The following is a 22,650-nucleotide window of genomic DNA, read 5'->3' on the forward strand; positions in this document are numbered from 1 at the left end:
TTCAAACCCCTGCCCTTGTGACCAGGGAAATTTTATTAAATAAGCATGAAGGTTTAGTAATCGAAGCCTCTCGAAGGCTAAACACGCTGTAAAATGCAGAGCTTTGAGGAATTTATGAAACGCAGGCAGAAGGAATTGTAGCGTAGTGTGGTTCTTTGACAGTTACTGTGCTTTATTTGAAGAAAATTAGTATTATTTTTGAAGTTTTATAAACCTAGGGTCCGGAAAATGGCCGCAGAGGAAGTTTGCTGCAACGCAAAGTTCTGGATTTATATTCTCATAATTCTGCTGCTGGTTCTTTTCGCGGGTATGATGTCCGGCTTGACTCTCCGTCTCATGTCGCTCAGCTTGATGGATTTGGAGGTTCTGTCCAAATCTGGAACACCGGAGGATCGCAAGCACGCCGGTGTGTATTCGATTGCCTGTTCTTGGATTAAGACTGATTGGATGATTTTTCCCGTTTTTATGGTGGACGATTTTAAGCTTAATATTATTGCGGCGAATTCGCGCAGAGATTTAGTTTAGAATTTATTTCTTTTTTTTTATTATTAATTAAATTATCTATCCGAGCCTGAATTTTGAGAAAAATATTACGGCAAATTGAGAGGGAGCTCTAGCTTGGAATTCATTTTATTGTTTATTCTTGGTTAAATATTTTTTGGAAATATTTACGTCAAATTAGTGCGGAGATTTAGCTTGGATTTCTTTTCAGTAAATTTATAAATCAATAAACTCCTCTAAGTCAGTTATATATGCTTAAAGATCTTGTAAATTTAAAAAAAATATTACGGCAAATTCTTGTACCCCATTATGCTGTTTTATTTTGTGTCTGAGAAAAGCGAGGCTCCGAACTTGAAAAAGAGGAAGAATTGCCCTGATTTCAGATGGGTTTCCTTCTCAATCTACTTTTGATCAATCTGGATGTGACGATAGTTGTTGGCGCACGGGAGTCACCTCGTACAATTGGCTTTACAGCAGATAAATGCAGGATGCAGTTTCGATGGCTCTAAACTTAAAGAAAACCGAGGGAAGAGAGAAAGCTTAAGTGATTTTTGTGTCGAAGATGTTACGGGTTCGAACTTTGAACTTCGGTAAATTAGAAACATCGAATGATGCATTATTTTCAAATTGTGTATGACCCTACTTTTATGTCCTTGATTGCTATAATGACTGAAGGATTTAATGGAAGTGGACGGATTCTCTATGATCTCGTTTTGTTGAGATTTGCTCCGAAGAAATTGCGGGCTTCCTGACATCTGGAACTCTGTTGAACTTTAAAGCGTTTCCTATGTTGTTCGCTGTTGTCGTTTCCCGACTGTTCGGAATTACGCGCGACAAATAATTCGACATTTGAATCTTCAGGGCTTAAGACACCGATTTACAGAAACGGAAGAGAAGAGATCAGAGGATTGGAATGCTAAATGTATACTGATATAACTTAGATTTGAGAATTAGCGCCGTGGAGGAAGTCTCTATAAAATCATTTGTCGTAACTTGTCCTGCATTTAAGTCCGAGCTAGTTTCTGGAGTAATGAAGGTCATCTGGTAAAGGTAAAGCGGTTCTGGCTTCTACATGACGATGGAATCGAAGATTTAACGGGGAACATTTTGGAACTTTAATGATTTGTCAAAATCTATGCCGTGCGAGTTTAAAGGCCTGTGGATGCTTCTAGGAAATCGTTTTGGAAGATTTTCTGGAAAACTGTAACTAGTGAAGATGTTGGATAGCTTGCTCGGCCGGGGTGACGTCCCCAAATGCAAAAATTTGATTAAGGTCATAAAATCCCGGGTTGACTTTTGGCGTAAGAAGAGCAGTGCTAAATTTGAAGCAACCCTATTCCGTTCAGAGGAAGAACTGTCAGCGAGCTGAACTTTAAAACTATTGTGGAAATTCTTATGGGGACATCATTTATTATCCTTATTTTGCTTGAGGTGAAAGTATACGTTCCAGATATGCATCCTTTCTGCTCCCAAAATAGCAATATGGAAAATCAATATTTTTATATTTATCTTGGTAATCTAGCTACAAATTTGCGAATCTGGAAGGCCTTGCATCCTGACTTGGATGTTGAAACAAGAAATTTAGCTATGCTTGCCAAAGCGGTATACTACAATACAGAGGAATCTACTGAAGCCTTTGTTGAAGAAAATAAAGATGATATAGAAATATTGAGAAACAAGCATTTCAGGTCCCACGAGTTGAATGATTCTCAGACTTCTGCTATAGATAATGCAGTCAATGCTGTTAAAAAGAAAAGTGTCCCTGCATAAAGCTGATCCAAGGTCCCCCGGGAACAGGGAAGACCTCAATGCTTGTTTCACTTCTCTCTATCTTACTCCACCTGAGGTACAAAGTACTTGTGTGTGCACCAACAAATGTTGCAATATCAGAAATTGCATTGAGATTTCTGAACTTAGTTACAAATCTGTCAGATAAGTGCCCCAATACAGATGATTTTCCCTGTGTTTTGACCTCGAGTGACCTTGTACTTGTTGGAAATATGGAGCGCTTGGATGTTGAAGGTCCTCTGGGAAATATTTTCCTTGAATCTCGAGTGGACCGTCTGAAAAATTGTTGTCTGCCACTGACAGGATGGAGGAAAATTGTGACATATATTCTTGATTTTCTTGAATCAGCAATTTCAAAATATGAAGAATTTAAAGAAACAGCAGAGCAGAAGGATCAAGTTAATTTTCTACAATTCCTCAGAGTGAGGTTGGAAATATTAGCTTTAGAATTTTTTCAAATGTGCAGAAATTTTATTGAATGATTATCCAGAATCAATCTCAAAGAAACAGGACTTGGGTTTTCTGATTGAAGTGGTTGAGCATTTTGTAAATCTAATTCAGAAAAATGCATTCAAGGACAAAACCCTTAGAGAATGTTTTTCTGGTCATGGAGAAATCAATAAAGAAGCATCAAAGTGCACAGAGAATTCTAGAGAGAGTGCGATTAACAATAAGAGACTTTTAATAGAAGCTCTTTGCTCCAGGAGAAGTGAATGTATACATTACTTAAAAGAAGAGTTAAGCTGTGAAAGAACACGCCTTAACCAGAATATTTTGGAAATTTGTTTGTCACGTGCCAAGGTGGTATTTTCAACTGTAACATCTTCTGGGAAGAGCTGCATGAACTTGGCAGCACCATTCGACTGTTTAATTATTAACGAGGCAGCCCAGCTTAAAGAAACCGAATCTACAATTGCACTACAAATTATGGGTGTAAAGGATGCATTTCTGATAGGAGATCCAAAGCAGCTACCTGCAACAGTAATTAGCAAGCTTGCAGAGAAAGTGAACTATGGAAGAAGCCTCTTTGAAAGATTGGAAGCACTTGGACATCCAGTCCATATTCTAAATATACAAATATCGAATGCATCCATCGATAAGTCTTTTTCCAAATAGGGAGTTTTATGAAAACCTTATCAAGAATGGCCCAAATGTTGAAATGGAGCCTTATGGCTATACCTATCTCACATCTGAAATGTATGGAGCATATGCATTTATTAACGTAAAAGATGGAAGAGAAGAGAAAGACGATGTTGGGAAGAGTAAGAAGAACATCATAGAGGCTGTTGTTGTCATGTATATACTATCCAAACTGTACAAAGTTTGTTCTTGCTCGGGCAATTCAATCAGCGTTGGTGTGGTATCACCTTACCGGGAGCAAGTTCGTTACTTGGACAGTAAGTTAACAACTAAAAAAAAAAAAAAAAGATGAATGGAAGGACGTTCTTGATGTAGAGGTCAAATCAGTTGATGGGTTTCAAGGTGGTGAAAAAGATGTTGTAATAATTTCCACTGTTCGTACTGGGAAAAATATAGGCTTCCTTACTGACCGTAAGCGCACTAATGTGGCTTTAACACGTGCAAGATTTTGTCTTTGGATCATTGGGCATGGGCCATCTCTTGTTGAAAGCAATTCTGTATGGGCAAAAATTATAAAGGATGCTATTTCAAGGAAGTGCTTTTTAGATGCTAGCATGGATCCGGAAATAGTGAAAGTAATAAGAAAAGCAAAGGCTGAATTGGACCAGCTAAAAGATTTGCTAAATTGACCTAGAGTGGTTGAAGGATATTCCACCTGATGATGCAAACTGGCCTTTCCTGCCGATGATGATATGGACTCCTTGATGCTGTGAAATCCTTGATGATATGGACTTCCTGATGATGATAATATGGACGAGATTAACTCCTTGAAGAGTTGATCGAAAGGGAGTTGACGTATTCTCTAGAGATAAGTACCTTCTTGAATATTTTGATATTATGCTTTTAATTATTATTAGTCTCTTGTAATTGTAAATTTTGCTTGGATGGATTCGTTTTTACTATTATTTATGCTCCAGTAACGAACAAGTGGTAATGATGTTTATATTCTTACAAACTTCTAGATATTCATTTTGTTTAGTCATCCTCCTTTATAATTACTAGGGGACTCACTCCTCAACCTGTCTTCTTCTACCTTGCATAGAAACCACAAGTTGTTGAATGGTTAGAATCTGCTCTTGCCTTTTATAATCAATGGTGCTCTGTAATGATATATTCTTCACTGTTGGGTTGATGCAATTTAGGAACATCTTTAACAATTGTTTGAAGGCTAGTTCTGTTGTTACATGCCTACCTCATACATGAACAGAACCATCACATAAACCTTAAACCTCACACATTCTACTGCTGGTGCATTTGATTACAGTTAATACAGTCTTTTGTTATTGGCTCCTGTAGTTATTGTTCGGGACATTTCAATCTCTAAGATATTTTGCTGAGATGTGATGATAATTCTACTCTACTACAACCTCGTAGATATTCCTCCTTGATAATTGAGTTTGTATAAAGTTCTTCTATGAGACCTTTCTTCAAGTTCGTATGAAAACTTCTGTAGATGTTTTCTTAATAGTTTTTACTTCAGAAAATATATATATACTGTGGACAAATAACATTCAATGAGGCCTCTAAAGAGTCACATATAATATCTTCCTTACTCAAAATTACCCCAGCTGTTATACATAATTTAGCCATATTATTATCACAATACCACAGTAAAAGATGTAGGATTCCCTCCTGTATATTTCTGAGTTGTGTGAAGGTTACAGTGATCCCCTTTTTGCACATCGGTTGTTATCTGTAAGCTGTAGTTTGTGTATCATGGCATTGCTTGAAACGAAAATGGAAACAAAGGCTGATAAAGATAATCTTTGTTACAAAACCATATTGGTTCCTATTGTGTTTTAAACTGTTTGAGTCCTTAAACAATTTCTGTTAAATTGGCAACTAGGGCCAAACTCCATGTGGGTCAGCTTATTTATGGCAGCTGATATTTTTATTGGATCCCTCTTGTCGAGAGGTGTAGGATTGATCCAAAGATCATCCGATTCCGATAAGTATTTATGGAGATATGAATTTATTTTGTTTATGTAATTATTATCAAGCCGACCAGCACTTATGTAGGCTCTAGAAGCCCAACCGACGTGTCTATTCAACCGCTACAAGTTAGTATAAATAAAAGAGGATTTGATGTCATTTGAGACATACATTATTGTGGTGATCTCTTCCTCTCCACGTTTTGGGTTTTTGGAGCAGGAGAGAGAGACCATGAAAATGTATGCTGGCCTATGATGCCCTAGCCACAGTAAATCTATCAGCGGCATTTAAGGGTGCCCTAGCCATAGCATTTGAGGGTACTCTTGACAGCAATAAATGATAACCTAAGTCACAGCAAAGGGAGGCTCAATATGCAGTCCATGAAGGCACAGTAATTAGATTCTTATACGCTGTTCTATATGCAGCAAGAAGAGGGACTTCGCTGTCCCTATAAACACAGTCCTAGGAGACTCTTTAACGCAGGTAAGAAGATGCCCTAGGTACAGTTCAGTGGGTGCCCTATCCGCTGTCATAATGTGCCCTAGCCGCAGGCTTATGAAGAATCATATAAGCAATCCTGATTCACGCAAAGGATACATGCAGTCCTGTACACTTGTTATATGCAGTCAAATGGATTAGAAGTATCCTCGTGAGGGTCTAAGGTACAGTATCCCTGTAGCAGACAACAGTATAACTTGGCATAGGAATATATTACAATGAGAAGACCAGATCTATTATTCTCAGCATACTTGTAACTTGATGATCTCATAACAGTATACCTCAGCGTCCTTCATTCTTGCTTCAACCGCACATATTTGTGATCACTGTCTCAGTCCGGATACCTTCGTGGAAAGATACAACAGAAAAATGATCTTGGTGATACAGCTGTGAAGTTGTAACGACGATGGTTTCAGTGTCAAGTAAGATCTTGTTAAAGGCTGTTGTAGTAATAACAATGATAGTTACATTCTCGGCATATACAGAAGTATTTTTGTGCCCTTACTATCCTCACTGTCTGGGTCTAATGGAGATCATAGTAATGCTGTAGTTGCTATCTCAGTCTCAGCATTGATGTGATCATGTTGGAGAGTATTTAAGTGATGACTGTGTCCACTACACTCTAAGCATAATCTACAGTGATAGAATGGCATACCTGTAGCAGCCATATGACAATGAATAGCAGTGATAGAATGTCATCTGTTAAGGCAGCAACATGATGATGATGCACATTAGTATGGGCAGCGTGAAGTTGAAAGATGATCATGGATATGAAGGGCAGCATGATGATGGATAAGATCATGGACATGGGCAACATGATGTAGATCATGGACAGCATGATGTATGAGATCATGAGCATCATGATGGTGCTACACAGTAAGGTGCAGCAAATGGACGAGATGCAGCACGATGATAGGTGAAGGAGTCACCTTGGAGGATCAGTTGAAGCAGAATGTCTTCAACTGATCTCATCGTTATAGAAGATGATCTATGCTCAGATCTAGACAAGTCAAAGTGTTGACTTCTGTTTTAAATGTACTCTCTCTCTCTCTCTTTCTCTGTTGAACTTTGAAGATAAAAGAAGAATTGATCAAAGGGTTTCCCCACACATTGTGGGGTTTGTCCCTGGCTCGCGCCATATCTTGTGTCCTCTTGTCTTGGCTTGTCTTCTGCGTTTTATATTTATGTTCTATCTGCAGTTTATCATTATGCTGATGTGATTGCTATCTGTGAAAATTTGAATAAATTGCTCTAGCATAGAACATACCTAAACTTAACATGGTATCAGAGCTGAGGTGAAGACAATGCCCAAGCAAGAGTGAAGGAGCAATCACCAAAGACAGTTGGGACAAGACAAAAAGATCAATGGGTTCTTCACAATTCACTTAGGGTGAAGTCGAAGCAAAGCATATTATCAGAATGGCACAGCAAAACTTCAGATGGCATACCTAAAGATCACTTCATTGGGAAGTTCGGATCTAAGGGTGGAAGGAGAGGTAGATTTCTTGGTTATGAGTTCAGCCCTTATGCGAATAGCAGAGATGCCGGTCATCCAAGACAGTGGTCGACTCTTCCACGAAAGCAAGGAACCCCAAAATCTCTTTTATGTACCTGATTGAACCTGATGTCCATCTCGGAAATGGAAGTCAAAGGTTACAAGGTGGCACTTATCAATGGAAAGGTACGTGTTTGAAAATAGATATTTTAAAGATGTTTTTGAGTTCAGGGTTGTATCAAGTTGCAGGAAGTCCACTGGGGACCATGTCCATTGACTCAGCTCTAGAGGTCTGTGAGTCAAATGGTGACTAGGATGCCTGAATTCAAAAGGAAGCATGAAAGTACATGTCTGAAATGTACCAAAGGAAAATATTATAAGGGTACCATTCCCCTCATGCAGCAGGGTCACAGGTTTGGAACAACCCGAGGAGTTTGAGAATCATGATCAAGGAATCTCATGTATACAGGTGGAAGAAAGCCCTCTATGGCTTGAAGAAAAACACCTCAGGCATTATATGAGAGGATTGATAGCTGTCTAATGTAGCTGAGATTCACTAGGAGTGAAACCATTACTCGAAGGTTGTGGATGATAAACTTCTCGTACTGACACCTATGTCTGACAGGTGCAGACCCTCTCATTTATAGGAGACAGAGGGAGTTGGATTCTGAATGTGGGAAGATAAGATGCAAGCTTGTGACTGCCTTGAGGATCTTAACTTTCAGAAGTTATATCGTAATGATGTCGGACCAGATTTGGGAAATGCCTCTAAGTTTCATAAACTCATTCGCGTTGATGTTCTTGGAGAACCTCCGTTCGAACATCTGTGTTGCAGTTAGCATGGTGAGCTCATATTTGGTTGAGCCTCACTAGATTGGTGCCAAGAATCTTCTAAGATATCTTCAGGGCATAATCTCTCATGAATTGAGATACACTGCCGGAAATATGAAACCACATGATTATTCGAATGATGAGTGGGCAGGAAGTATGGAGGATCACTAGAGCACTTCTCAGTGCTGTTTGGAATCTGCCTTGATATCCTGGATGAGCAGGAAGCAGAAGTCGGTGACTCTGAACACCACCAAGGCAGAATACATTGCTGATAGTATGGCCTTCTGTGAGGCAGTCTGGTTGCTGAAGCTCTTCAGTGAGCTGTTTGTACACATGATGAATACCACTGTGAATCTCTGTGACAACCAGAGATGGGATTCGATTATTGAGGAATCCCGTATTTGACAATTGCTCCAGCAGATAGACATCAATTACTGCCTTATCTAGGATATGGTAAGTCGATGATCAAGGAGGCTCCATCGCACTGAGATGATGTACAAGACAGAGCCCTGAGGAAAGATCAAATTTGTGATTTTCCCGAACGACTTGGAGTTGTCGAGAGACCTTTGTAAAAGGGTCCTGCATGTTGCATACATTGAGCTCTGGGAGCTTTGGGGGGCTTGCAGTTCTATTGGAGCAACATACGACCACAGGGTGACTCACCCTCCCCTGGTGGTGCACACTGAAACAAGATGATTCGCTCTCTTGAGGGACAAGATGATTCGCTCTCTTGTTGGACAAGATGATTCGCTCTCTTGTGTAGCAGGATGATTAGTTCTCCTGTGAGGCCTGGATTGATGTGTTCTCCATGGCAATTGTAGCAGGATTGATGTGTTCTCCTGTGAGGCCTGGATTGATGTGTTCTCCATGGCAGCCTGGATTGATGTGTTCTCCATGGCGATTGTAGCAGGATTGATGTGTTCTCCTGTGAGGACAGGATTGATTAAGTTCTCCTGTCGAGGCATCCTACCCATGCAGTCTGGGACTCATGGGAAGTACCTCTCATCTGATCAATGAGCAGGGAAATGAAGTTAGGGACCATAGTAGTACCGATGGACGCATCGTTGTATCTACTGTACTCCCTATGCTAGGATGTCCTCCATTGATCTGGGATCAATGATACTGGTCTGGGACCAGTGGTAGGAGTTGTACATGCTATGACGCTGACTTCGGGTCGGCTGAGACTGGTCTGGGACCAGTGGTACATACTCCGAGACTGACTTCATGTCAGTGCAGTACTGGTTTGGGACCAGTGAGAGTGGTACATACTATGACGCTGGCTTCGGGTCGGTTGAGACTGGTCTGGGACCAGTGGTACACTCTCTGAGACTGCGATACTGGTCTGGGACCAGTGGTAGGAGTGGTACTTACCTTGAAGCTGACTTCGGGTCAGTTGAGACTGGTCTGGGACTAGTGGTATGCACTCTGAGACTAACTTCAGGTCAGTAGAGAATGATATGACTCATTCTCGATCAATTCTTCTTGTTCATAGTTCAGCGGAGATGAGCAGAGCAGAGCAGAGCAAAGCCAGTAAAGCTGAGCAGAGCAGAGCCAGCAGAGCCAGCAGCACTGAGCAGAGCAGAGCCGAGCCAGCAGAGCTGAGCAGAACAGAGCAAAGCCAGCAGAGCTGAGTAGAGCACGCAGAGCTAGGCAGAGTAGTGCAAGGCACTAATGGTAGAGATAGTACAGTCGTTCATATGGATCAGCGGATGGAGTTCTCCCTAGTTGAGAGGGAGTGTTAAATTGGCAACTAGGGCCAAACTCCATGTGGGTCAGCTTATTTATGGCAGCTGATATTTTTATTGGATCCCTCTTGTCGAGAGGTGTAGGATTGATCCAAAGATCATCCGATTCCGATAAGTATTTATGGAGATATGAATTTATTTTGTTTATGTAATTATTATCAAGCCGACCAGCACTTATGTAGGCTCTAGAAGCCCAACCGACGTGTCTATTCAACTGCTACAAGTTAGTATAAATAAAAGAGGATTTGATGTCATTTGAGACATACATTATTGTGGTGATCTCTTCCTCTCCATGTTTTGGGTTTTTGGAGCAGGAGAGAGACACCATGAAAATGTATGCTGGCCTATGATGCCCTAGCCACAGTAAATCTATCAGCGGCATTTAAGGGTGCCCTAGCCATAGCATTTGAGGGTACTCTTGACAGCAATAAATGATAACCTAAGTCACAGCAAAGGGAGGCTCAATATGCAGTCCATGAAGGCACAGTAATTAGATTCTTATACGCTGTTCTATATGCAGCAAGAAGAGGGACTTCGCTGTCCCTATAAACACAGTCCTAGGAGACTCTTTAACGCAGGTAAGAAGATGCCCTAGGTACAGTTCAGTGGGTGCCCTATCCGCTGTCATAATGTGCCCTAGCCGCAGGCTTATGAAGAATCATATAAGCAATCCTGATTCACGCAAAGGATACATGCAGTCCTGTACACTTGTTATATGCAGTCAAATGGATTAGAAGTATCCTCGTGAGGGTCTAAGGTACAGTATCCCTGTAGCAGACAACAGTATAACTTGGCATAGGAATATATTACAATGAGAAGACCAGATCTATTATTCTCAGCATACTTGTAACTTGATGATCTCATAACAGTATACCTCAGCGTCCTTCATTCTTGCTTCAACTGCACATATTTGTGATCACTGTCTCAGTCCGGATACCTTCGTGGAAAGATACAACAGAAAAATGATCTTGGTGATACAGCTGTGAAGTTGTAACGACAATGGTTTCAGTGTCAAGTAAGATCTTGTTAAAGGCTGTTGTAGTAATAACAATGATAGTTACATTCTCGGCATATACAGAAGTATTTTTGTGCCCTTACTATCCTCACTGTCTAGGTCTAATGGAGATCATAGTAATGCTGTAGTTGCTATCTCAGTCTCAGCATTGATGTGATCATGTTGGAGAGTATTTAAGTGATGACTGTGTCCACTACACTCTAAGCATAATCTACAGTGATAGAATGGCATACCTGTAGCAGCCATATGACAATGAATAGCAGTGATAGAATGTCATCTGTTAAGGCAGCAACATGATGATGATGCACATTAGTATGGGCAGCGTGAAGTTGAAAGATGATCATGGATATGAAGGGCAGCATGATGATGGATAAGATCATGGACATGGGCAACATGATGTAGATCATGGACAGCATGATGTATGAGATCATGAGCATCATGATGGTGCTACACAGTAAGGTGCAGCAAATGGACGAGATGCAGCACGATGATAGGTGAAGGAGTCACCTTGGAGGATCAGTTGAAGCAGAATGTCTTCAACTGATCTCATCGTTATAGAAGATGATCTATGCTCAGATCTAGACAAGTCAAAGTGTTGACTTCTGTTGTAAATGTACTCTCTCTCTCTCTCTTTCTCTGTTGAACTTTGAAGATAAAAGAAGAATTGATCAAAGGGTTTCCCCACACATTGTGGGGTTTGTCCCTGGCTCGCGCCATATCTTGTGTCCTCTTGTCTTGGCTTGTCTTCTGCGTTTTATATTTATGTTCTATCTGCAGTTTATCATTATGCTGATGTGATTGCTATCTGTGAAAATTTGAATAAATTGCTCTAGCATAGAACATACCTAAACTTAACAATTTCAAAGGCCAGTCATTTAACCCTGTTAAAGCTACTGGAATATGGATGGGGTTTGGAAAAATACCAGATATATCTAATGTTATGATAGATGAAGCAAAATCACCAATTTCATATTTCTTGATCTGCCTTTGTCAAAGGTGGCTTTGTTTGAAAGAAAGTAGAATCAGCTCCCCAAATTACAAAATTTGCGAAATATGGTGTTGTGTAACTTGTCCAGAGTTGACATATGCCTTCATAGGAGTGTGCCAAAACATGAAGTTTTCTATCTGGTTAGCAGGCCTACCACAAAAAGTCTATCTTATCTGAAGTAAAGTCATGAACAAGTACAATCATAGGTGCTGCTGACGATATTCTCGAACCAAATAACATTCTAATCTACTTGCACTGTGATCCAATTATTTATACCAAGTCCAGAGATGTAAATTATACAAAATTGAGAATAGGAATTGTGCTTAAATCGCAGGAGTCAGGTTATTATTTTTCTAGGGTTCTTGATATTGTAGAGCACAGTGGACTGGCATTAATTTTTTTGTAGCAGGACATGATTATGTGCTTATCTGGTCAACTGACATCGACAAGTGTCTGATGCTCCTAGAGATATTGTCAGTAAAATAAAAAGTAGGCTTCTCAAGAACGTGCAAACCTTGTTGGCCTTCCAATGGTCATGTTGCAACGATTGCCATATTTTGGAATGTTGATGGAAGCGCATGTTCTGCAAATTTTGATGGTTATTCTGTTTCACCGGACTGGTTAGTCCTTTTTCCTCTGTATCAGGTTCAGATTGTGACAGAGGTGTGGGTTCGAAGAATGTCATATCTATATCTATCGATATTCAAATATTTTTCAAGGACGTTAAAGCCATATCATGCCCTTTTTATTCTGCATTTTAATATTTTGCAACACAGTGGTCAGATATATAATAGAAGGTTAATATCAGGAATATTAGGATGCAAACAGGTTTTATTTCCATTTTTGATTTGTTGCATTCAGACAATCTAAAGTGACGTGTCTCAGCTTTCAATTGAACTCTGATGAACAGTTTTTCCACTATACTTCCAGTTAAATGATAACAGAACCAGACAATTGAGCTCAAGCGGTTATATATACCATTCACAATTATTCAACAAGGAATACACTGCTATTAAACGCCATGTGATGAGGAACTAACTCAGAATTGCAAGCAGCCATTAACTCATCCATATAGAGGCATATAAATAACTGGTATAATGCATAGAACTTAAGTTCGGACCCTGGAATGTGCGCTGGCAAAAGATCTGGAAACAGTAGTTCACTTGGCATGAATATCAACTCCTTGGTAGTGAAACAGTCTATAGGAACGGATACTACGCAACATTCAGACCTAATTTAGCAATAAGATAAGTGATGAATACAACCTGAGCAAAGGTTCCATGAGCATAAATTCAACCTATAGGGCCAAGGTGTTGAAAGAGTACTACCATTTAAACATAGAGCAGTGTTCGGTGTATTATTGTTAAAGGAAATGTTGAGTACAAAATATGTTCCCAAAATGTGTTGCATACCATACTTTGAGCTAGGTATTTCAAACAATTTATACATAAAAGAACACAACAAATAACAGTATTGTTAAAAATAAGGAATTGAGATTTGTCTTTACTAATGACTGTCGGTATGATGCATTTTGTTACCAAGCAAGACAATAACCCAGTTAGTTGTTACTGGAACAAACACATACAGATCAATGAATGTTTGGAACATAACGATATGTGCTCGTAAGATCAAATATCAAGTGTCAGTTAGCAATCTAAAGTCATGAGTTTTATGCACAAACAATACACGAAAGAATGATTATAGTGTAATATGAAAGCTAATGACATGAATAGATTATGGCAAGGTATGTTATACTTTAGATGACATGTATGAAATATACATAAGCTATGTGTTTTTGAAAATATTAATGCACATGTTATAAATGCATGGACAAGTGTTTATGATTGCAGATCAAATCCGTTACCGAAATGACCACGTGATGACAGAAACTTCAGAACAATTAAGGCTCAAAGAGATTCCATGATAGGGTATTAACCCTGATTCTACTGGGAGGGGTGGAGGTGTTGCCCACCGTTTATCCTCCGAACCCTGGAGTCATGGGAGGACTGTGCGAGTCACGCTCCCCTAGACGTGTGATGATGACTGCCAGATGCCTACTAGGGATCAGGTCGGTATAGCCAACGCTGTCACCCTTGGAGTTTATGAATGGTAAGGTCAGTATAACTGACGCCATGGCATACTCCAGTAGAGGACGGATAGGATGGGAGCGGAAGAGATTAGGAAGGATAGGATGATGTAGTGATAGCCTGGGGGGCCTGATGAAGTAAGACATGATCATTAAGTTATAAACTTAAAAGTATTCAAAACGCCAATTTTATAGTGTTCTCTCATTAAGTAAAAATTTAACCTCAATACGCAAATCCGAACAAGAATGTACTAATCACTATTATAAGTATTGAACTCTAACTTCGGGACGAAGTTTTCTGAAGGAGGGGTGTATGTAGTGACCCATCATTAATATAGACAGCACGAGAATATTAGCATGCATACGATGCACGCATATGATAGCTACATATGCATGTATCGCATGCACTGCACTAGTAGCTATATTCTAAATTACCTAAAATATTGAATATCTTGACACCCCTTCATATAGAAAAGTCGCATTCACCCATTAACACATATTACTTAATGCCTCATGATTAATGAGCGATTACCAATGATATTAAGTTTAAAAGTATAAAGTAAAAGGGTTATAAAGAAAATAAATGTAAAGAATTATGTAAATTCTTAAAAATCAGGTTATATAATTATCTATTTGAGCAATTTTTAAATAAAGTATGTGAATGAATTATTAAAGAGATAAATTAAATCAAAATAAAGCCCCTATGTATGAACTTAGGACTTTTTAATTAAACATATAAAAATCTTAATCAAAGTGAAATGGCACATGTCAAAATATCCTTAAGAAAAGATACGACTCTGCATGTTGAGAGGTGTCGTTGAGAAGGGAAGCGGTGGGCTCATAGGTGGAGAGAGCAACCACCGCTAATAAATGGTACATAAGGAGAGGCCGAAAGGAAGGAGGGGGGCGGGTGTTCCTTGCCTGAGAGGCTATTTGCTGTGAGTGGGAAAAACTGATTCGGGTGCTGTTGGAGGAGGAAGGAGAAATTTATACATACTGGTTATGAGCCTTGCTTGTTTTGGAAGTTTCTGGGCACGGGGGAACGGTATGCATCGGTTGAGAAGCATACTGGATCGAATATCTAGGTATATTCGGTTTGGCTGGGTGGTTTTGGTCATTCGGTAATGAGAGCGCTGGAGCAGTTCTGAAGCACCCTCACCGCAACAGCCGTAGCAGGCCAGGTAAGTACTTCATCAAATCAATAATACCATTTCAAACAGTTCAGTAATCTTTACAGTTTCACAGTTCAGTAATCTTTACAATTTCACGGTTCAGTAATGGCTCTTTATTTCGTACGGCTACTACAGACTCAGAGAAGTCACGAGGCAACCGAAACTGTTTGATATCTCTAGGTGAGGCTAAAGCAAGACACTCAGGACAATCAGCGTGTTGACCAGCATGCTCAATAACAGGAGTACCAAACCTTTGATAAGAAACAATAGGAGGAGGTATGGGATTCGCATGACTAACTTAAGGTTTACGAATAGCATTACAATATTTACAATCAGAATAAGAAGAAACTTTAGGGCTATGTAAATGATCATGTAACGTATGTACAGGGGTTGGAATACTTGCAGCAGAATGAGACTGGCTTCTAGACAAACGAATGGCAGGGCCATGATTTGTATGAGATACTTCAAGTTTTGTAGGTTGTAGAGAATTTGAACCATATCTTTCTGATAACGGATGATATTCAGCAGACCATTCCTCAGGAAGAGTAAGTTCAGCAAAACCTGGAGTGAGAGGGTTGCCATTACCAGGGCCAATAATAATGCTCTTTGATTTAATTTTGGATTAATAGGAGGCATGGTTGTGGATACAAATTTCTAGCAGATGTTAGTTTTCAATTGGTCAATTTCGGATCCTACCACCATATCAAAACCAGAGTATTGTATATAAGCTTGGAAAATGCAATTAACACTTGGGTCTGTAAGAGACAGACAGTTACGGGGAATGAGAGAAGACCAAACAGGGCCATTGCAACGAGGATCTTGAAAACCTCCAATCAAAGCGTCTTGGAACTGATTATGTTTGGAGTCTATAACACAAGATAAACAAGAAACATTCAACCCGGGGTGTACCAATGGATTTACTCCAAACTGTATAAGACCAAGATGTATATAGTGATATCCATGCTTTAATCCCCATTCAACATCTTCTTTCCTAAGTAGAGGAATTTGATAGACAGGATTGTTCAAATCTATGGGAACATTAGTTGAACAATAAGGAATCAAGTTTGCAGACTTGAACTTGAACATCAGCAAGTCATAAATTTTATCAGGAGTAATTTCAGGAAGAGACCAATTAGGATTTGGATCGAAGTCTTGGCTAGTAATTCTGGAATCATATAATGGTTCTTAAGACTCTTTTCCTAAAATCTTATGAATCCAGTGTTACCAGAAGACTTGGATGGTTTTGAGTCAGAACTGAAATTATAAGATGCCCTAACTACAATACAGAAAGGTTGTTTATCAAAGTACCAACACCAAGCAATTTAATGGACAGGGAAACCAGGGAACTGGAACCAACACTCGGCTAACATGGCAACACAATACGCCTTCAAAAGCCTACACAAGTTCCACCTTACACTCGGCAACAAGCCTACAGGTTCCCTAAACTCAGCAGAGATCCTTCTCAATGCTTACAATCCACCAGCACCACAAGGTTGTTCTTGATGCGATCCTTGAGGTCACAATATGTAGTATAATAGCAATAACACCATGAATTCCAGCTAACCAAATTAAAACTGCCTTGTATAAACACACATAATATATCTTACGCAATATTTTAGGATGTCATTAAACACAAGTGATGATACAATAGATAATAATGGGCTCTGATACCAAAATAGCCAACTTCAATATGCGTAGAACATCTAGGCTCTACGTCAGGCTAAACAAAGGAGAACTGACTTACAGACTACAGGACCGATAGCAGCATAAACACAGACTTGACTTGCTTGATTCTCTGTTCCTTCATAACTTCTCCAAATATTTCCAGATTTTTCTTCGATGATCACTAATGGAAAGGAGTAGTCCTTATATACAACTAGGATCCGGTATCCAGTAAGATAGGTACTTACAACTGTCGGTAATAAGAATCGGCACACAAGATACAGAAGGACAATAATACAAGACATCTACCGCCCAAGGACAATATGATAAGGCATCTGCAGACTACTTTTTAAAAGATATTCTCATATGAGATGATAGAAATCATTGTACACTATGGATGCTTTTGGCAAATATGGCCTATGGCCCGTAGGCAACTATAGTGCACTAAGCAACTACAGTGCACGAATCCTCTCTATCTGCTCTACCTCCTATCCCTCTTGGCTATTTTTGCTATGGAACAAATGCACTCGAAAGAATGGAATGTCTCTTCCTCCTAATGGCCCGGTTATAACACAGCCCAATAGCCTACTAGTGGTTAAGTTTGACTACATCAACTCTTAACTAGAGTTACAATATAGACTCTTCTAGAGTCTTTTACATCACAATCATGTGGCTAGCCCCTTTTTCCATGAATAATGGGGGTTGACGCGGCATCCTCTCGAACCATGGTGGTGAAAACAGGAAGGTCAACTTCTGAGTGGCATAACTTCTGCATACGAACTTTGATTGATGCGCTTCTTGCGTTGCTGGAAATATTTCTGTGTAGAATAGCATGAAAAGTTGTTGACCTGAAGTGGCAAAGTTTTACCCCCAAAAAACATCGTTTGATGCCTCAAAACGCTCCCGAAAGGTTTCAAACCCCGTTTTGCCAAACTGGGTCCCGTCGGTAAAACAATCTCATGCACTAGTTCCTCTTTTTCCACTCCGAATGCATCGAGATAGATGAAAAACAATATAATGATCCAATCTGGATCAAACAAATATCCTTGCTTACCATTGTTTTCCTCTATGTTGGAATAAAAATCTTGTAAGACTTGGAGGTCTCACTGTATCCCACAAACAAAGCCTTCATAATGGAGGGTTCCAACTTGGCCCTCTTCTCTACAGGTACATGTATATATATTGGGCAACCAAAGACGCAAAAATGACTCACGTCTGGCTTCACACTGGTGAATGCCTCCTCTAGTATCTTGTCCCCCAAGATCCTATGAGGACTCATGTTTTGGATGTAGATTGTTGTGTTAAATGCCTTTACCCAAAGAAGCATAGACAAATCCTAATCATGGATCATGCGATCAAGTGCGGACTCTTGCTCTAGATATAAATTGTTGTTACATGCCTTCACCCAAAGAAACATAGGCAAATCTTGATCATGGATCATGGCCTTAGCTACCCCTACAATGCATCAATTCTTCCTCTCTACAACCCCATTTTGTTGTGGATGTATGATATTGTCAGCACCCTCTCCATTCTTGTCTTCCTACAAAAATCCTTTAAGTCGTTAGAGGTATACTCACCCCCATTGTCTGACCTGAACACCTTGATCTTCTTCTTTGCCTGGTTCTCCACAAGAACCTCAAACTCTTGAAACCTGCTGACGTAATGTCCCAATTTTTGCATTACCTTGTGATGAGATTAGGAGGAGTTTCTAGAGCTTATGTCAGCCACGTCACAGAAGCTTGATTACATTATGTGGTTCGATGGAGATCGGTTCCACACAGTTCGATATTGGTTCCGCTTCATTCGAACGATTTCTGTAAAAGGGAGTTATTAATGGGCATATTTTGATTAATTACGCTTAAGGTGTTGTTTTAGGTTGATTAATTGAAGAAACACCTTAGTGTAATAGCTCATTAGAATCGAGGTGAAAAGATTTGCAGGGCAAATGATTAAAGGGGGATTTAGGTGGCCGATGTGACCATGGAGGCAAATTAAGTTTTTTTCAGGGTTAAAAGTGGCTTTAACTAGTTAATAAAAGTCACTTTATTAGATAAAGAAAAGAAAAGTGCCTTTAATATTTAATTGGAGGGAAAAGGTAAAAAAGAGCGGCAAAAAGAGTCAAGTGAGTTATAAAAAGGGAAATGAGGGGGTATCTCCTCATTCTATGACTTGCATTTTGAGAAAAAAAGCTCTTGAGGTGTTTTTGGAGAGAAGCTTAGGGTTTGAGAAACTCTAGCCGCCATTGCTAGCTTCGGTTTCAATACACCCTAGTTGGTTCAAAGAGTGGAATCACTTAGATTTCACCGTTGGGCTTCAAAGGAGAAGAAGAATTGAAGGAGATATTAAGGTAAAGGTGCTATTAGTCGATTTTATTTTCTAATATGGTGTTTACCTTCCTCTTTACATGCTGAGAATACATTATGGAAAGAGCCAAAATCTGCCATAAAGAGGGGTCGATTTTCAGTGGTAGAGAAGCCAAGTCCTGTGATATCTCTTGTTGGTCGAGTTCCATCTAGGAAGGTTGAGTCACATTGCTATTTGTTGGTTGGTATGTGTGGAGTTCCTCATTCATTATACTGGCTGAGCTCACTATGTATTAGACCGAGTTTCTTCTTCATTTTCAGCTGTGTTTCCTAGTGCTGGTCATGGGTTCCCTTCTCAAGTTGGTCGATTTATGTACCCTATGCAGTCTATTTATTTCCACATATTGAATCCCTGAGGAGCACGCAGAGGGTAGTATGGTTATCAGTCCAGAAGCTGCGTTTAGTGAGCTATATCAGATTCATAAGGGGTTGAGTTACCCTTCATTGATGGGTCATTTAACTACTGTAATGAGGGACGGGTTTATATGTTGAAGAAGCTTTGAATCTTCTTTGTTTTGTTGTTGGGTAATCACTGAACGAGTTGTTGGTTATTGTCTCTTGTACTAGGGCTGATTCACTAAAAATATATAATAGAATTACCAGAGGGGGACTGATTTATATTTGTAGCTACTCCATCCTGTGGTGGCATCATATTCAGAGAATCTACTAGTTGAAGGAACACTACAGGTTCTATTACTCTTATGTTCATTATGCCTTTTGTGATGAGTTATTCATGAGTCAGTTCATGTTTAGATTTTAATTCCATTAGTATTGTACTAGCATTAAGAACACACACACACACATATATATTTCAAAATTGTTATAAATCAGTTTTTCGTTGTTGAAACGCATCCTAATGGCATGAAAATACCACTGTGTACATTCTCTGAGTTACGTAAATAAAAATTATACTTACAACAGTATACCCACAAAGTGTTTGACGAAAAATATCACTGGAAAACCATATAAAATCTGAAAACTACAGTCAGGTATTTTGGGAGATTTCCAAGAGGAAATTTTAAGTTGAGGACTTCATCCTTTGTCTTCAGGAAATCGGTCCATGTCTTGCAAGAGAAATCATCAATCAACGAAACATAATACATGCCTCCCTACGCTAATGCTACTGACATTGGTCCACACAAATCCAAATGAATCAAATCCAAAATATCCTTGGACCTATGTTTGCTGCTTCGAAAAGCAACCTTGATGTACTTGCCAAGTGCGCACCTGCATACGCCTTGTTCAATTCTGAAATCTGGAAGACCTATGACCATCTCCCTCATAATGGGCAATGCTCTATGACGTAGGTGCCCAACCTCTTGTATCACAACTCGCACAAGCTATCACTCCTATGAACCAAAAAGCTCAAACAAGCTCACCTTGTAACATGTAGAAATTACCTTCTCTAACCCCAATCACAGAAGTTGTGTCTTGGTTAGATCCTTCCCGCTTGATTGATACTTGCCCTTTCTTGAATTCCACTGCAAGACCATTATCCTCCATGGTCGAAACTACAAGAAAATTCTTCTTGAGCCCTATAACAAACAACAAGTCCTACAAGTCCAAAGAGCTCCCTAAATCGAGTTGGAATGAAATTGAACCAACTCCAGTTACTGAATACTTGGCATCATCACCAAGCTCCACCTATATTGTTGATTCATGCTTTGTTGGACCCATAAACCAATGTTGAGCTAATGTATATGAAAAGATGCCCCACTGTCCAAACTCCAAATACTATGCTCGTAGAAAGGCAAGAAACCAATGAGAAATCTTTCTCAAACTTCACAACAAATCAACTGATCCAAGTTTCTATTGAGGCTACCACCTACTTTTGTTGGTGCTTCCCTTTTCCCTTTTCCTTCTTTGGATGTTGTGATGCATAATGTCTAAACTTATGACAAATGAAGCACGTGATTTTACTCAAGTCCTTCTACTTCTCTAGCTGTGAACATGACTCCTCATGCTTTCCCTTACTCTTAGTGGAACCCTTTCCTTTTCCTTCATTGTTCGCCCAATTACGGCCAGGTTCTTGTCACCTCCGTTCTTCCTGGCTTTTGACTCCATCCAAGTCTTTTTCTGGATATAGTCATCCCACAATCTCTCAAGTTTGGAAGATTCTCACGAGTACATATTCCCTGGGTGAATGGTTCCCAAGAGCTTGGGAAACTAGTCAGTGTCGTGTTCGCTAGCACAAAGTCCTCTACCTTCTCCCCAACTACTACAAGCTAATCACGAATTTGACTAATCTTCATGAGGTAACTAGTAACTGTGTTTAAATATGGACATATCTATGGATCTAAGCTTGTCTCTCGGGATCGTCTTCCTGTTAATGTTCTCACTCTAGTAGAGGCTTAACAATGCATTGAACATCTCATTTTCCCTCCAAATTTCATGAGATTCCGACGGTGGGATCTTGAGATATCGCAAGCCCTAGCTCGAAGACCAATTCTTGCCCTTGGTTTCCCTTAGGCTAGAAACCTCACTAGGATCCTTGCATTGCCTTTCATTGAAAATTCATTCCTTGATCCCTTTCCCCTCCCTAATTAGGTCAAGCATATCATTGGTTGCTAAATCCTATCCCCTTGACCTAACTTGGGTCCACTTGGTCCCGTGTGGTCCCATATCTTATCAAAGTCAACTCTTCAAAAACCACTTGGGAAACCAAGTTCCACAAGGATTTTAGGGTTTAGGAAGCTCCTTTACAAGTCACATTCCCTAAGCCAAGCCCTCAAATCCCTACTCCCCTATCCTAGAGAATCTTGTACCTTGCTTAAGAAGCAAGCAAGTCCCACTCTTGAGTCTCTCCTAGGAAAGGGTTATCGAGATCACTTCACATCCATCTTAGTTGATCTATCCTTCATAAGTGATTCTCTATATATCGGGTCTCCTCCCATCGGTGAAATTCCATAAAGAGTAGGAAGCTTTAGTTGTGGTGACAGTGGGCTTTAGCTTCATTGATGCTCTGGACCTAGCAAGTGCCCCTCTAGGACCCCCTACTAGTTTGAGCGATAACAAAGCCAAGATGTCAAGGTTGTATCATATGCGATGTCATCACTGTATCATATGCGAGAACCATAGTCAAACTATGCAATACATAACAAATATACAATGCACGTTCATACATGCCATAGAGATGTGATGTATGTTCCTTCATGCAAGTGATGTGGTGTATCAACAAAAACAATAGCGTAACAGAGATACGAGTGTCGTGATGAATGTCTATGTGTCGCAGAAATGACCATCGTGAGTGCCCATAGTAAATGCAAGAGCCATAACGAGCCATATTTGAGAGAATTATTACAGATGTACGTGAGCTATGGCAATGTTAAAAATGCGATAGCTGTTGCAATACACCGCTATATATATATATATATATATATATATATATATATATATATATATATATATATATACTCGGACCTTATAATAGAACG

The 22,650-nt window shown here is 39.7% G+C and overlaps 1 protein-coding gene and 1 pseudogene across 1 annotated transcript in view; one reads left to right on the forward strand and one right to left on the reverse strand.

Moving 5' to 3' along the window:
• LOC149141322 (putative mitochondrial saccharopine dehydrogenase-like oxidoreductase At5g39410) overlaps window positions 1–22,650 on the reverse strand; it is a 51,930-nt gene that overhangs the window by 18,387 nt on the left and 10,893 nt on the right. The gene's annotated exons all lie outside the window — the stretch shown is intronic.
• Window positions 1,984–3,725, forward strand: LOC149141323 (uncharacterized; annotated as a pseudogene).

This window comes from Pinus tabuliformis, chromosome X, assembly GCF_031772625.1.
Source record: "Pinus tabuliformis cultivar Carrire ecotype Pingquan chromosome X, CPIR1, whole genome shotgun sequence".
NCBI classification, from domain to species: domain Eukaryota; kingdom Viridiplantae; phylum Streptophyta; class Pinopsida; order Pinales; family Pinaceae; genus Pinus; species Pinus tabuliformis.